This window comes from Bactrocera dorsalis, chromosome 6 (assembly GCF_023373825.1).
Source record: "Bactrocera dorsalis isolate Fly_Bdor chromosome 6, ASM2337382v1, whole genome shotgun sequence".
Classification (NCBI taxonomy): Eukaryota; Metazoa; Arthropoda; class Insecta; order Diptera; family Tephritidae; genus Bactrocera; species Bactrocera dorsalis.
Genome location: NC_064308.1, coordinates 19,554,931 through 19,571,100, shown reverse-complemented (window position 1 = coordinate 19,571,100; position 16,170 = coordinate 19,554,931). Strand labels below are relative to the sequence as shown.

The following is a 16,170-nucleotide window of genomic DNA, read 5'->3' as shown; positions in this document are numbered from 1 at the left end:
TGCATAGTCTATACCAACGTGTGTAAATGGAATTGACATAGATACTCGGAATTCTGGAAGATTTCCCATTAATTGTTTTGCTACTTCTTTGCGGTAACGTACGCATCTACTACAAGTTCGAATTGTCTTTTTTATAGAATTCTTCAATCCAACAATCCAGTAATTCCTTCTAATCATTGATTCCATTAACTTGTTTCCTCCATGTAAAGTTATTTTATGAATATTTTCAATTATCAATGATGATAAATGTGACTTATTTAATATTATTGGGTGCTTTTGATTAAATTGAAGATTTGAATTACCCAATTACCTCCTACACGAAGGATTCCCTTATTATCCAAAATTGGATTTAAGCTTGCAATGCTACTTTTATGATTAATTTCTTTTTTTATTTCTAAACTCTGAATTTCCTCTCTAAATTGTAATTTTTGCTGATATCTTATTAACATTTCTTCAGCTTCCTTCATTTCAGATTTAACTAAGTATTCAGGGCATTTTTTCCCTCTTATTCTTTTTACAAATCGCAAAATATAAGCTACTACCCTTATTAATTTGCTTAAACTAGAATATTTAAGTATTACCTTATCCAAGAAATGTAATTCCTCTGAGGTTGTCACATACCTTGCATCGATTTGAATAATCTTCTTTATTGGCCAATGATGTTCCTCTTCTCGCAACCATTTTGGTCCCTTCCACCATAGATCGTGTTCTATTAGTTTGTTCGCCAGTACCCCTCTGGTTGCTACATCAGCTGGATTGTCCTTTGTTCCAACGTGTTGCCATTTCGCATTGGAAACAAGTAATTTGATTTCTTCTATTCGTGTTCTAATAAATCTGCCTTTACTTTGGCAATTATTTATCCATGCTAACGTTATAGTTGAATCGCTCCAAGCAAATATTTTCATTTCTCTGTTGATGACTGTTTTTATCCTTTGCAGCAATTTAGCAAGTAGGTGAGCCGCGCATAGTTCCAGTTTTGGTAACGTTTTCTTATTTTTAATTGGATTCACTTTAGTTTTACCAGCAACAATTGTTATAACTGATCCAACTTTAGCATATACAACTGCTGCATAAGCTTTCTCTGAAGCATCTGCGAATCCATGTAGTTCAAATTTAAAGTTGTTTTTAGTTTCAAACCATCTAGGAATTTTTATTCGTTTTATCTCTGGTATATGCTGCATAAACTCTTGCCATTCTTTTGTTAAATTCTCGTCAAGTAACTCGTCCCAGTTGAGTTTCATCAACCAAAGTTTCTGTATAAATAACTTTGCTATAACGGTTGTTGGTGAAAGCCATCCCATTGGGTCGAAAATTCGCGCTAAATCAGACAAAGCTTGTCTTTTTGTAACCAGCTTTTGCGTTGAAAGATTCGTATTAAATCCAAACATGTCTTTGGTAGGATCCCATTGAATACCCAATGTCTTTATTGTTTCGTCTTCTGCTATTTTTATTACTTCATTCGCGTTATTTACCGGAATTGTTGCTATGATTTCACTGTTGTTTGACATCCACTTCCTTAAGTGAAATCCATATTTTTGTAGTTGTTTCGATATTTCATACTGAATGGCCTTACATTCATCTATTGAATCTGCTCCTGTCATTAAATCGTCCATGTAGAAGTCGTTTTTAATGATGTTTGAAAGCAAATAGTTGTGGGGCTCGCATAGTTTGGCAATTTCTTGTAAAGTTCTCGTTGCCAAAAAAGGAGCTGATGCTGTCCCATATGTAACTGTTTGTAGTTTGTATTCTTCTATCGGCTCTCCTTTTGTTTCTCTCCACAATATACGTTGGTAATCTTGATCACTATCTGTTATTTTAATTTCTCGAAACATCTTTTCAATATCACTAGTTAATACATATTGCCAAAGTCTCCATTTGATTATAATGTCAAATATATCTCTTTGAAGTTTCGGTCCTATGAAGAGGATGTCATTTAAACTACTTCCATTTGTAGTTTTTGCAGACGCATCGAAAACTACTCGTAGTTTAGTCGTTCTACTGTCTTCTCGAATCACTGCTTGATGTGGCAAATAGTATTTTCCGCATTTATTTTCACTTGCTTTTTTCATGTGGCCCATTTCTGAATATTCTTTCATAAATTGCACATATTGTTGTTTTAACTCTTTATTTGTAGCAAACCTTTTCTCAAGATTAAGAAACCTCGCCATAGCTTGTTTGCGAGAATCGCCCAATTCTTTTCCTTGTTTAAAAGGTAGATTGACGACAAATCGATTATTTCCATTTCTTACTGTTGTTTTTTCAAAAATTCTTAGGCATTCATCATCATCTGCTGTGTCTGCTGGAGTTGTAGTGTCTTCTATTTCCCAAAACTTCTCCAATGTTGTAGTAACCGCTGCTAAAATTGTATTGTTTTTTCTCGGTTGTTGTAAAACTCCCGACAATATCCAGCCCAATTTCGTAGCTTGACCTAGTATTCGATCCTTTTTAAATATACCTTCTTCTAGTATGTCGGCATATATGTCACTTCCAATGACAATATCGATTCGATCTGATTTATTGAAATTGGGATCAGCTAAAGTGTAGTTTTTCAATAGTTCTACATCCCATTTAAACGTTTTGTCTGGTTGAGCACTCGCTAATTTCGGCAAAATTAGTGCTTCGACATTGTACGCCTCGTTGCTTAGGAATCTCGGCTTGATTTTAATGTTGATTTTAAATTTGGACACTCCCACTGTGGTATTTCCTAAACCTTGTAGTTCAGTTACTTCTCGTCTTCTTGGTAAATGAAGTATTTGAGATGCTTCTTCGGAAATAGTAGTTTTTTGGGATCCTTGATCGATTAGAGCTCGCAATGTCACATACTCTCCATTTGCTGCCTTCACCCTTATCTGTGCTGTTGCTAGGAGTATCGCCATTTCCGAATGTTTCGTCATCATTGTGGAAGATGTTTTTGTGACATTTTCTTCACTTCCTCCTTTTCCTTTTTGGAATTCATTGAAGTGCAATAAATTATTATGATTTCTTTCACACATTATTGCACTTCTTTTTATTATTACATTTTCCTTCATATACGTGATCAAGGCAAATGCAGCATAACTTGTTGTTTGTTATGAATCTTCTTCGATTCATCGTAGTCAATGTCTGAAACTTTCTGCATTTTCCAATTTGATGCCCAGGAACCTTGCAGTATACACAATTATTTTGTGCCGCTGTAGAAAATGTAGGTGTTCGCTGTGGCTGCTTTTGATTGTTCCATTTAGTTGGTTTTCTGTCGCATATTGCTTCTAGAGCTTGATATTGCTGTTCCAGAAAACTGAAGACGTCATCTAGGCTTTGTATATCCCTACTTTTTTTTACGTTTTGCTCGTATAAACGTAGACTTTCTTTGTCTAGTTTTCGAACCACTATCCGAGCTATGATGGCTTGTTCGTCATTTAAATTTAGATTTAGCCCTTTTAAAGCATAAATGCATTCTTTGGTGGTATCTAACAGCTGCTTCATGCTTTGTGCACTTTCTCCATTTGCTGTCGGTTGATCAAGTAGTCTGTCTACTTGTGCTGTAAATTGTAGCCTTCTATTCTCATACCTTTCCTTAAGAATTTGCCAAGCAGCTTCATAATTTGTTGCTGTTACTGGTAGATGTTGAATTAATCTACCAGCTTCTCCACCTAATGATGTCTTCAATCGGAACATCTTTTCCACTTCTGTAAAGTGCTTCGAACCATGCACCAAACTTTTAAAAAGATCGTGGAATGACGACCATTGTTTCATTTCACCGTAAAACATCGGAATTTTAATTTCCTGCAGTTTTATATTGGAATACATTGTTTGTGGTGAATTATAATTATTTAATTTCTCCGTTATCCTTTCGATGATGATTTTGTATTCTTGACGAAATACATCTATTTGTTCCTCAATAGATTCTTCAGTTGTTTCAACTAATTTGATATTTTGAGTTTCAAAATATGATTCTTCAACATTTTCAAATTGTATTTGAAGCTTGGTTTTGAATTCTCTCATTTGCTCGAGAGAATCTAATGCATTTCTTCGTATTTCATCCATCGTGCTTTTGAGCATTTTTGCTCGAGTTGATATTTTCTTTCAACGCCAGACGCGGCTTCAGGTGGTGCGACCTGAATAGTTTGTGGCGTAGATTCTATTTGCCACATGCTGCTCACTGCTGAAACACCTTCGGCAGTACTTTGAATTCTTAAATTCTGAATAGAATTCTCCATTGTTTGCATTACATGCTCGAAGTAGTTCTTCGCAATGTATTCTTCAGCTTCTTGACTCTTCTTAGCCATTATTTTATTATGATTTGCAGTAAACTCTTTCATAACAGTCTGAATATGATCCATATATTCCAGACATGAAGCCTTTCTTATTTTTCCGCTCAGGATTTTCTGCTCCTCCAACGCAGCTAGATCTCCCAACTCCTTCTGTCGTGTTAGCAAATTCTTCATATTTGCTTCTTTATAGATGGTTTTGTATATATATATATATATATTTTTTTTGCACTGTTCTTGTTGTTATAGCCACAAGGACGCTTTTAAATTTTTTTTTTTTAACTTTTACTAAAAGTAATTTTTATAAATGCGGGTAGTCTTTGCTATTCCGGCTTACATTTATTTTTACTTGGCTAAGTAATGCTCTTTTTCTTTTAAGAGGCTTCTAGTACTTGCACTTGTTCGATTCTTTTTCAAAAAGAGGATCGAAGGACCAAATGTACAGAAAAAACAGTCTTTGCTTAAGGGGGGAGCCTGCTTTAGGAGGCTCAAAAAATCGAGTTTTTTTTATTGCTTAAATCTGTTCCTAATATATCTAAGAATATGCCTGTCAATTTGGGAAAGACAATTCGGATTATTTTCGAAGTTACAGCACTAAAAGCAGTCGGGCGCCGAGCAGGTATACGAGCGTTCGGGCAGCTGCAGTAAACTTTAAAGCGCGTTTTCTCGAGTTTTCATTTTTGGGATTTTCCAAAATTGGCGGGCAAAATTACAAAAAAAGTATTCAACCAATCGTATAAAACCAAAGCTTATTAGATTCAGTATCTTATTACCTCCTCTGTGAACCTAAAAAGTTCTTGAAAACAAAATTCTAAACTATTTTTTTAGTAAATTGAAGTTAAGTTTTTTGGTGAAAATGCAACTTTTTTTTTTCAAATCTAAAAAAAACTTTGATTTTCGCGTTTTTTTTCGGGTTTTTTTAGGTTCACATAGAAGAAGGACTAAAATATGTAATAAAATTATGTAAAAATTTCATTACATTTGCTTGTTTTTTTTCTATCCTAAAAAAAAATACGAAAAACTGCCTTTTTTAGGCCTCCTAAAGCAGGCTCCCCCCTTAAGTGAGAGTTCACTTTTGACTCTGATTTTCTTTATTAAAATTTCTTCCCTCAATACATTTCTTAATTCTAATTTCTTAACTATGTATATATGTATATGTGTGTATGCTTAGTGTGTATACACATGTGTAAATATGTATTATATTTTTATTGCATTTTCAGATACCAACGCATTGATATTTTATAGTTTTTTAGATTAGTGCATCTAACGCACTTATACACATACGTACACACGCTTGATACTTTCTTGTCTGTTGCTTGTGTGCATTAATATTTCGAGTATGTATATTTTGTATTTTAATATTAGTATTATGTATACTCTAATTTATGAGTTTTCTTTTATGTGCAATGATTTTCACATTTTTATGAGCAAGTCTCATATTACAATTTTGTTGCTTACCATTGCACTTGACATTTAGTGGACTGTATATACTTTTTATATAATTTATTGTTTACATGTATATTTTTATGTATTAATGTAGTTGTGTCAAAAATATAATTTTGTATATATAATTCTATCTTAAGGTTACAAAACTTTCATGTTCATATCTTTATGAACAATTGTGGTGTGCGCAAGGCCCATGGCTAAATGAGATAAGCTTAGTTCCACGCATTGTTTTACCTTAAACAATCGTTTTAAAATTAACTGTAGTGTACCGTAGTTCCGCAATTTTGTTCGAATTGAAGAAAGAATTAAAAGTACTTAAACCTCAATATCCTCTTTTGTAAAGAAATTAAAAAAATCTAAGTAAATCCATATTGAATTACCCTTACACGTTGACCGGGTGTTTTAGTTAAAAAAGTGGAATTGCTAAGTGTCAAAAGTGAAGTGGGCATCTACTGAAACATTGCTATTTTAAATATTGGTCCTTCGAGCCGCTAAGAAAGGTACTATTTGAAAAAAAAAAGATATTCAAGCGGCAAAATTATCTGAAAGTAAAATAAAATATACAAATATATACATAAATATTATTAAATAAAAGGTGCGGTGACATATAAATATATATAAAAAAACAGTTTGAAAAACGGACACGAAACGGGTTCGTGGTGTGATTCCCAAATCAAAATCAAAAAAAAAAAATTACAATAATAAAACAAAAAAAGGTAAACCGTGTGTGACAATTTTTCTGGACAATTTTTCGATATACTCACCCCTTTAAAAGTTATTCAAGGTTAAACTTCTGGGTAATTTCTGGAATTTTCGAACTTTTACGGCAAATTGAATTTTTTTTTGTAAAATTCAATTGTTTTGTTCGATGTTTTTTGTAGAGCATTCAATTCTGTATAAGAATATGACTTTTTTATTCCTACAAACGGGAAAGTTCCAGAGAAAAAAAAAAATATTTGTAAAAAGTGGCAAATCCCAATTTCAATGGGAAATGTATCGTGTTTGGGGCAAGGTTTATTATGAAAATTAAGGGCTGTTTATGGTCTGATATTTTTTTTAGATGGAAAACTAAAAGTTTAGGGAGCGTCTCGTCAAAAATAATCAATTTGGTAAATAACGGACACCCTAATATACATATACATATAAGACAGTGCTTAAACCCAAAAACCAAAAAAAAAAACATACAGAAAACCGGGCGCGAAATATTATTTATCAAAAAAAAAACATGCCCGCGTCGATGTTAAGAAGCTTAACATATATTTATAAAAATTTAATATCCTTGTGAAAACCCATAATAAACGTGAAACAAAAAATTAAGAAAAAACAAAAAATAATAGTAATAATAATAAAAATAAAAAAACTAGAAAAGCCAACCAACGAAAGGAAATTTAAACCTTCGGAGCAAGCAACGAAAAGGAAAGGAAACGGAGAGGAAACAAATTGGACACAGTGGCATAAGCTACCCCCCATATCTTAACCGTATATAAAGCCCTCAAAGACCCTTGAAGCGGCACAAAGTGCGTGTGTCGACTCCATTTATTCTTTTAAAAAATTTTGCACTTATTTGCATATACAAGGTTTGACAATTAAGTAATGGGATTTCGATTTTATTGCCGCGCTTGTGGTAAACCTGTGACCTTGAAATTCCCTTTCTCTTTTTTCGGCATCCCTCCCCTCTCCATTGATGTATGTACCATCGCTCTAGCTTGTTTAGTTCGCTTGCTGCGTCAAGTTGAGTAGACGTGTGTTTGTAGTGCAACACGTCGCTATAAAATTTTGAGCCAGATTGGACGAAATAGCTTCGGACACGTTCGCTAAAATTGCTAAAAGTGTATGGTGATAGTGCTCTTAGTCGTGGAAACCAAACGCCAAAGCTCACAATGGTTGTCTCCGCGCGCCCCCCGCCTGTAAAAAGCTCGCATGAGCAAGTCGAAGGTAAAAACGATGATTATTGCCTTTGTTGATAGCCGTGGAAAACTGTGAATCAAGTCTACTATTGCCAAGTACTAGAAAGATTGCGAAAACGAGTCAACAGGGTGCGCACAGACACCGCTTTCATCACGAGAACGCGCCGTGTCACACCGCCCTCAGCGTGCCCCAGTATTTGGTCTCTAAAGGGATCGCCGTGTTGCAACAGCCGCCTTATTCGCGCGACATGTCACCCTGTGACTTTGTTTGTTTCCTAAAACAAAATCTGTGGTCAAAGAAACCCATTTTGAGTCGATTACAACATCCAGGCGGCCGTGACGAGGGTACTCGCAGACATCCCAGTCGAAGCGTTCCAGAAATGTTACGAAGCATGAAAAACGCACTGGAATCGCTATATAGCTGCCCAAGGACTATTTTGAAGGGGATGGCAGAGTTGTAGAACAATTTTCAAATATACGGTTTTTATGGAATCAGTCTCATTACTTAATTGTCATACCTCGTATGTACATATGTTGAATACAGTTTATCTTTCTGAAAACTGTATACGATCCTGTTAATTTTAATAGAACGGTTGCTACCAACCTGTTCGAACTTACGGTTGATTTCCGGGAAACCGAAAACAGTTTGGTACCCTACTTATGTATGTACATCCAAATATATGTATGAGCAGTAAATAGTATAATTATATAATATATATGCTGGCATATATATATCTGATAAAAGGCCTAGTTATGCTTACATTTGTGTACTCAAACACACAAACTTTATAAAAAAAAACTCAAGTATTCACTTGCCAACATTTTCCGGCAACAGCCCTTATACTTAACAGTATAAGCAGGATTGCACAAAAAGTAAGCTAGGGCAATTGCGAAAATTAAAAGAGAAAGGAATAATAACAAAAAAAAACATACATATATGCACAATAGTCACCACTTACATATGTACATACCTATATTACAAAACGAAAAAAGTGGGAAGCAAAATTAATGCAACATACACCCACATGTATGTATAAACAGCATTATTAAAACTTTACAAATTTACTAAAAGTGCATACCTGCAATTCACCGCACCGCGTTATCCGTAAGGCAAATAATATACACACATACATACGGCATACAATTTGCCTATGCCGGTATATACAAAGTACATTAAAATTTCATAATTTATCGAAAATACTTACAATATTTCGAAAAAATGAAGCGGTAAATGCGAATTTTAATTTATTAAAATTTTGCTAATTCAAAACAAAAAAAAATTACGGTCCAAATAAAACAAAAAATTTAAGAGTTGGTAAAAAAAAACAAAAAAAAGCACATACATACGTGTTAGCATTTTCAAGTGTTCACACACACACACTTATATTCAAAGACCAAATCGGCACCTGTCCAGCAATACCCCTTGTTCTTGTTCAAGCACAAGCAAGCAGGGTTGCAAACAAAAAAAAATTTTTTCTTCAGCATCTTACGTAAACACATAAACACGCACATATAGTGCAGACTAATATACAAAGGTCATCAACCTTTTTCTCCTTTTTTGCATTTCCGCTCGTAACTAACGAGTACGAAACATTAAAAAAAGAAGCAAAAACAAGAAGAAACTAATAGCAAAATACATAAGCACCGGGAATAAGGAAAACGAAATACGCGTTCGTTATTTGATACATTGCGTATACAACAAAAACAAAAAACTTTTTATCTTAAAGATTTCACACGTACTTATTATTATCAGAAGTACACTGAGAGAATTTTTTTTTCTCAAATTTTCAATTTTATCATATTATCTAAATGAACGGAGATTCTAAGGAATCTCATTCAATACAATATCTAGAAGTACAAAAAATGATTTCAGAAGAAAAGAGCCCATGTACACCTGCTGATGCTACACGCTCAAAGCAAGTTGCTACAAAGTAAAAAAAAAGCTGAAAGATATTTCATATACTAAGTTTATTGCTGAGAGTGACAGTCTAATTCGATTCTTCACCGATTCAAGACAATTCTGAATCGGTATTAGAAATCAAAAAAGAAAATCTGGGCAATTTCTGGACACGTCTTCAAGCTGCGTATGACGCAATTGTAGTATATGACGAGTCAGATCTACCTGAAATTTTCAAATCTTCAGCATACTTCAAATATGAAAAATGCTTAGACCAGTATGAAGAGACGAAAGCTATGATTTCCGATCAATTAAAATTAATTAAAGCAATTGCACCTACTCTACAACCGAGAGTAGAGCAGCCACAAATTCAAAGCCAAGAGGCGAGTTCAGGCATCCACTTCAAGGTTCCCGCATATGACACTGAAATTTTTCGTGGTGGTTATGAACAATGGCCGTCCTTCCGGGACATGTTTACAGCCGATGCATCACCTCCGATACAAAACAAAAGGTCAAGCAGACGTAATAGTCAAAGAGTTCGCACTTAATGACGAAAATTTTAATTATGCTTGGGAAGCTCTAAAAGCTCGTTACGAGAACGAAAGAATATTAGTCGACAAACAAGTCACAATATTAATGAATTTAAAACTTCAATCCACTGTTTCAAATTGCTTTTTGGTTCTAGCGACACAGACTATTCCCACATACAATTGGGACCTCATTCTGGTAAATATGGCGGGTATTGTCACTTGCGAAGCGAATTTATTTGGCGAAGCGAACGCTTTAGCGAACAAACCCCAAATTTGCATTGTGAATGGCGATTGAACGTATTCGCTAAAATACGTCGTTGCCATTCATGAAAAAAGTAGTGCGTTCATCCGAATTTGACATTTGTGCAATTTATACTTAAAAATTTTTTATTATATCAACTGAAATTTGAAAATATGTTTAATAACGGATCTGTATTTTGAAGATAATTACGATGTGGAAAAGCGAACTAATCTTCTTCGACAGCGCCGTTTTATTAGAGATAATTCTAATCCTACAGAGCTACCTAACACAGTGTATGTATCCAGTTCAATTATAATGAATAATAAGAAGTTTTTGTTCAATGTACACGTATTTGTAGAGTTGTTGCGAATTTCCGCTTGAACAAGGACGCATTTATGTATGTGCTGGATAAAATAAAAGACAAATTTCATTGTCGGATGTCGTCTTCCATAACGCCCATATTAAAATTGTGTGCCGCACTCAGATTTTTTGCACATGGCAGTTACCAACAAGCTATAGGGAATGAATTTCAGTTGGGACTTGCTCAACCAACAGTTTCCCTTATTTTAAAAGAGATCATACCCATTTTGGAAAATGAAATTTGTCGTACCCATATAAGCGTAGATATGAGTGAAGAAGAAAAGCAGCAGGCAAGGAGCAAATTTTATTCAAGATCGGGAATACCAAATGTAATAGGCTGCATCGATGGAACCCATATTGCGATTTATGCTCCTACCACAAACAAACACCTCTATCTAAACAGACAAGGATTTTTTTAGCATAAATGCAATGATTGTGAGTTTTTATGAATTTAATACAGTAAAATTGGTATAAAAATTTTGTTATATTTTTATTACTGGCTTGTGATCATGATATGAATATCCGTTTTGTGGATGCTAGATATGCTGGTTCTACACACGATTCGTTCGTATGGAACAATAGTTCTCTAAAGGCATGTTTAGAGGCAGCGCATCAAAATGGAGATCAGAACTCTATTTATTTAGGTATTCGCAATATTTGACTACTGCGTAAGTTTAATCTTGACATATGAATATTGAAAACAATAATACATTTGCAGGTGACTCCGGATACCCACTAAGCCCTTATTTATTAACACCTTTCCGTCATGCAGAATCTGGAACTAGGGAGTCAATTTTTAATAAGAAGCACGCGAAAGCGAGAAATGTTGTTGAACGTATGATTGGAGTTCTGAAATGCCGTTTCAGATGTCTTCTGAGTGATCGAAAAATGCGCTACGATCCTGCTAAAGTAACATTTGTCATAAATATATGCTGTGCCTTGCACAACATTTGTAAAAAATTTAGAATCGGTGATCCGGAGGAGGCTGAAACCTTCTTTGGTGCCGTTGTACCATTGGAACCAATTAATGAAAATGACAATGGTTCACCAGGAGAGCGCCGCAGAAGACAAATTACTGATGCTTTGATGTAAATGAAACTATACCGACTTCAGTGAATAATATATTGTATTCTTTTATTTTATTCAATACTTTGAAATTCAATATTACATAGATAATAAATATATAAAAATTATAAAAACTACATGCTTTTAAATTAAATTAAAAAAATCACAGATTCAATTCCGTCACTTACAATAATAAAGTAAAAATAAATTCATCACATGGTTAAAATATGAAATAAAAAAAAATTCATCACATTCTTATGAAATAAACTACAGGGTAGGCCATTTAAAGTTGACCCATTTGTTTCTAAAAAAAAAGAACAAAAGAAAACAATGTTTTTTGTTCATTTCAAAAATAATTTATTTTGGTCCAAGGGGATTTGTTTCAGCTAATATTTAAAAATTAGATCGCGTAAATGGGCACCTTTAGCTTTGACAGCTAAATGCACTCTTTTTTCGACATTTTCCATGACTTTGGCCAATGTTTCGGATGATATGGCGGCTGTTTCACGTCGAATGTTGGCTTTCAGTTGAGCTAAGGTCTTTGGCTTATTAGCGTATACCTTGGATTTCAAATAACCCCACAAATAAAAGTCTGGTGGCGTCAAATCTGGTGATCTCGGTGGCCAGTCAACATCACCATTTTTCGATATCAATCGTTTTCAGCCATTTCGATGGCCCATTTGCCAAAATTAAGGCGTCGCGGATAATCAGCTGGGTTTAGTTTTTGTGCCATTTGAATTTTATATGGAAACATCTTCAAATCTTTATGAATTATGCGTCGGAGAGTGGTGCGAGAGATGTCTAATTCCTGAGAGCGGCGATAACTCGATGTCGATGGAGTCTCCTCAATACTGGCTCGTACAGCTTCGATATTTTCATCAGAACGTCTTGTGCGTTGTCTGGATGCATGACTGGCATTACTGAGATTACCGGTGTTCACAAATTTTGCGTATAAAGACTTAATTGTGTTCTTAACTGGAGCACTTTTCACTTTATTTTTTTTGCGAAACGCACGTTGAGTTAACACAATTGAAAAGTTATTTTGAATATAAAGCTGAACAATTTCAGCGCGTTCTTTTGGAGTGTACTGTTCCATGGTATAAATTGTCTTCGAATGACGCTTCTAACGCGGTATGACATTAGCCGATTTGTCAGCGCTGTTAAAAGTTACAGCGTTGCCAGATGGGTCAACTTTAAATGTATAAACTAAATTCAATCTATTTACAAGTACCCTAGTTTTTTTGCATTTTTAATTTTAAAATTTGTAGTTTTATTTCCATCTTTTCTTTATGTCTTTTTTTTCTCTAAATATTCTTCCTTCTTCCTTTCTTCTTTCATTTTCATTAATTTAATTTCTTCCTGTTTAAGTTCATATGTTTTTCTTGCATACCTTGCAATTTCATCAACTCTTTTTCCATTTTTGCAATTTTGTTGGAAAGGATGTCTTGAACTTCGGCTTGCTTTTCCAACGCTTTCATCCGAATGACTTCACGTTCCTCTACTGTCATTCTAGGACGGCTGCTTGAGGATTGCGATGCCAAATCCATGGCTCGTTGTGTTTCCTCGGTCGTGCGCTCTTCTGGCTGAATTTCATTATTATTTGCCGCAGTTTCTACTTCATTAGAGCCATATGCTAAGCCTGTAGGATTTACAGCCGCCTGAAGGTGAAGAAGCTCATCCACACTTTGCTCTAATGGAGATAAACTTTGCTGAGCATAAGGTCCTCCTCCTGTGGCAACAGTTTCGCGTCGGTTTGTCGCTATTTTTTTTTTAGTTTCAGTTTATAATCTAACCAAACCTAAATGCTACACATAAGTAACTTCAACCAAACAAATTAATTAAATTTTTACCTTATTCCACTCGCGTCCGTTTCGCAATGGTGGACCAATGGCATTGAGTTCGGCAGCGAACAGATCCCATCGCTCTGCCCTGCTTTTCTTCGTCGATCCAAAATTCCCCATTCCTCTGGCGACGTCCGGATTATTTTCCATTAACGCAACCAATTTTTGGAATTGTTGCGTTGTTGTACGTTTTGTTCTAGAAGTATCGTTTTGTTAAATATAATTAAATAATTACATTTGCTCAAATAACGATCAAAATTTACTTACGTCCTTTCCATTTCAAATAGCGAATAAAAAATACATTCGTCAAATTTTGACACTAATGGCGAAGCGAATGACGTTTTTTCGCCAGTGGCAATACCAGAAATTTATTTTCGCCACTCGTTCGCCATTTTCTGGCGAATTCGTTAGAGATTCGCAACTTACAATTCGCCACGGCGAAACTCGCCAAAATTTTCATTCGCTTCGCAAGTGACAATACCCGCCTATATGCACATCCGCATTACCAGAAAAATCGTTACTTTTATGGGAGCAATCGCTCCCATCACGAAGAAAGTGCCCAACGTGGCAACAAATGAAGGATTTCTTAACTACCCAATATAAAATTGCATACACATTACACACATTAAACACGACCTAAATCTCATGCAGAAATTAAAAAAAAAAAAAAAACTAAATATTAAACAAAAGAAAAAATTTCGTAAAAACGAAAAAACTTTGTACCAACTGTTTGTCACATGCGCATGCGCGCAAAGATTGCGAAAGCAAATTTAATTGCGTTTATTGCCATAAACGACATAACTCAATGCTTCACATTACAAATTTTTCCAGCTTCGCTGAAAATAACGCTAATGTTAAAAGAGCTGCGGATTAGTTGCAACAGCAAATCCCGACTTACAAAATTCCGAAAATTACCAAGAAGCAGCAAGAAGCAGCAAGCTGCTCAAAGGCTTTAAAAACTCAGACGCTACACAGCGAAAACCATAGCCGTGTATTATTACCCACAGCAGTGGTCTCCATCGAACTCCGAGGAGAACTGTTTAAACTTAGGGCCTATAGCGTCTAGGGCACAAAGTAGGCTACAACTGCCAACAAAACTAGCAAATTTCGAAATAACGGGAATGGGCGGAAGAGTAGTACAAAACTCAAACAAAATCTGCCCCATTACCCTTATTTCCCCCCAAGCGGATAAGCACATACAAGCAGAAGCTATTGTCTTACCGCAACTAACAAACATGCTTCCAAGCTATCACATTATAGCAAGCATTGGTAAAAGGTTTCACACCTAGCAGACCCCAACTGCAACACTCCCGCTCAAATAGACATTCTATTAGGCAGCGATCTCATACCACAGATAATACTCGAAGGTATTGAGAAAATCACAAATACACTTCTGGCGCAAAATACCATTTTGGGATGGGTCCTAAGTGGAGTTGCGGAACCAGTCACAACAATGACAATTCAAGTTAAGTAAATCTCAAACAAGTACCTCAATACAGAACTGAAGAAATTTTGAAAGCTAGAAGACTTCCCCCTCATATCAATCACAACCCCAGAAGATATATATTGTGAGGATTTTTACAAATCCACAACTTCTCGATTAGATAAGGGCCGGTACGTCGTACGACTACCATTAAAGCCAGAATTCCCCTCACACTCGCCTTAGGTCATTCCCGCACCTCTGCTATCCAACAGTTTTTAAGTATGGAAAAAAACCTACTTAAAAAGGTCAAATCATACGAAAAAAGTCATGTTTTTGTGATTTTTTTTCCTGACGACACAGTTAAAATTTATTTATCCAACCAATGGTACATAGAAGTATGACATTCGAAAAATGTCTTATCAATTTTTTACAAAGAAATATTAAAAAATACGGCAATGGCATCAATTGTCCGGACGGGTCTCGAAAAAAAGTTGAATTGCGGTGCCCCTCATAACTTAAAACTACTGCACTGATCCTTTTGAAATTTTAAACACTTTTTCTGTACATATTTTACAAGGTAACGCTGTTTTTTTGAAATTCTAATTTTTGAATTTTTTCGAAGACTTTGAAGTGAAAAACACAATTTTTGGGAAAACATCGGCTAATTTGCTATTGCGAAATCAAAATTATGAACAAAAAAAAATTCTCCAGCGTTACCTCGTAAAATTTTCGCTCGCTCGCTGTTTTTTTGAAATTCGAATTTTTGAATTTTTTCGAAGACTTTGAAGTGAAAAACACAATTTTTTGGGAAAAAATCGGCTAATTTGTTATTGCGAAATCAAAATTATGAACAAAAAAACTCTCCAGCGTTACCTCGTAAAATATGTACAGAAATAGTGTTTAAAATCTCAAAAGGATCGGTGCAGTAGTTTTGAAGTTATGAGGGGCACCGACTTTGAAAACGTGAGTTGTGGGAAAAAAGCGTTTAAAGTTTCACAGACGCTCACAATCAAATCGGAGGACGGAGACTTACAAGTGTATATCGCCGTCAATTTTGCTTTAATTGCTTTCAAATTTTCACAGAATAATCTTAAGATATTGTACATGAATATAACATAAAAATATGCAAAACAAAAACCAAAATACCTTCATCCACCACAAAAAAAGACAAACATAATTAGGAAAATGATATAAGGTTTTTTATTTTATTTTA

The 16,170-nt window shown here is 34.9% G+C and overlaps 2 protein-coding genes and 1 long non-coding RNA gene across 6 annotated transcripts in view; 2 read left to right on the top strand and 1 right to left on the bottom strand.

Moving 5' to 3' along the window:
* LOC125779325 (uncharacterized) overlaps positions 1-16,170 on the bottom strand; it is a 326,516-nt gene that overhangs the window by 202,702 nt on the left and 107,644 nt on the right. The window lies entirely within an intron of this gene.
* The window catches only part of LOC105222899 (adapter molecule Crk), a 154,080-nt gene that overhangs the window by 103,037 nt on the left and 34,873 nt on the right, over positions 1-16,170 (top strand). The window lies entirely within an intron of this gene.
* Positions 6,416-16,161, top strand: LOC125779575 (uncharacterized). The gene is made up of 3 exons (XR_007423349.1): positions 6,416-10,561; positions 10,627-11,272; positions 11,347-16,161. It is a non-coding gene; the product is annotated as an uncharacterized LOC125779575 (long non-coding RNA).